This window comes from Myotis brandtii, unplaced genomic scaffold (genome assembly GCF_000412655.1).
Source record: "Myotis brandtii unplaced genomic scaffold, ASM41265v1 scaffold43, whole genome shotgun sequence".
In the NCBI taxonomy this organism is placed as follows: Eukaryota; Metazoa; Chordata; class Mammalia; order Chiroptera; family Vespertilionidae; genus Myotis; species Myotis brandtii.
The window spans coordinates 4,267,593-4,268,660 of record NW_005366455.1 but is presented as its reverse complement, the minus strand read 5'-3'; the positions used below and the strand labels follow the sequence as shown (position 1 = coordinate 4,268,660).

The following is a 1,068-nucleotide window of genomic DNA, read 5'->3' as shown; positions in this document are numbered from 1 at the left end:
CATATATATATAATTTATTGCATGTATAAATGAGTTAATAATTTAAAACTCTCAATGCATATGAGCCCACTAACTCAATGTATTATGCATTATCATACTGTCCTTGGCAATCCAAGTTCAATTTAAGTGTCTTGACATAGGAACAAACCGTTTTGCAGAGAAACACATGATGTAGCCCGAGGATCATGTGGGATGGACTGGATTGTTGAGAGAACTGATTGGGGAGACCAGAGATTCAGCTTCGGAAGAAATGATTTCCTTTCAGCATAACTGACTCCGTGGTCAGCTCAGTCCCTTAACCTCACTGAGCCCCATTCTTCATTCACAGAATGGGAAATATTTACAGGGTTGATGTTAGGCTTAATAAAGGAGCTCATTTGATGTGGGAGCTACGCATGATGCACGCGTTATTTGCTGAATTCTCCCCCACCCCCCAGTTAAGCCTATCTCAATTGGTGATGGATTCACACCTGCCAAATCATGAATCTAAACGTTTTAAAAATTGTTTTTCCCGTCAAATGCACAACAGGAGGCACGTTTCAGAAGAATATATGTAAGCACAAACAATCATATCCGGGCCTGGGATGTAACTTTTGTGGGAATACTGTCTCCCTCTGTACAAGGAATGGCTCCACTGCCACGTTACCCCCCAGGATCCCTACCCTTACCTTCTGCCATCTCAGGGCTCAGAGGGCAGCTGCGATGCTGGCTTCAGACCAGCTCCAAGCAGGCCCTTGGGCCACCGCTGCAGCTCAATACCTGTGAGCGGCCTGCCCTCGGGGCGTTCGGTGGGCGTGGCGCAGAGCACCTGCTCCCGCGCTCCCCTTGAATCTCGCTAGATCCCCTCATTTAAGGGTGCAGCCCTGCAGGCTCCCGGCCCTTCCCTCCGGTGTGCTTTCTGAGATCCGGTTTCAATTCCCCAGTGAGCAGCTCCCGGGTCCCGTTACCATTCCCCAGAGCTCCGTGTGTCCTGGAGGGACGGGGCCAAGGAGAGACCGAGTGAGGGGACCAGGCTCCCGGGCTCCAGTTACCGGCCGGCGCGTTCCCCACCCCGCGCCCCCGGGGGAG

At 51.4% G+C, this 1,068-nt stretch overlaps 1 long non-coding RNA gene across 1 annotated transcript in view; it reads right to left on the bottom strand.

The window, feature by feature from the left end:
* The window catches only part of LOC106727472, a 41,978-nt gene extending 40,922 nt beyond the window's left edge, over nt 1-1,056 (bottom strand). The window contains exon 1 of the long non-coding RNA XR_001363679.1: nt 669-1,056. This is a non-coding gene — a long non-coding RNA (uncharacterized LOC106727472). The remainder of the gene's footprint in view (nt 1-668) is intronic.
* Nucleotides 1,057-1,068: the final 12 nt, after the last annotated feature.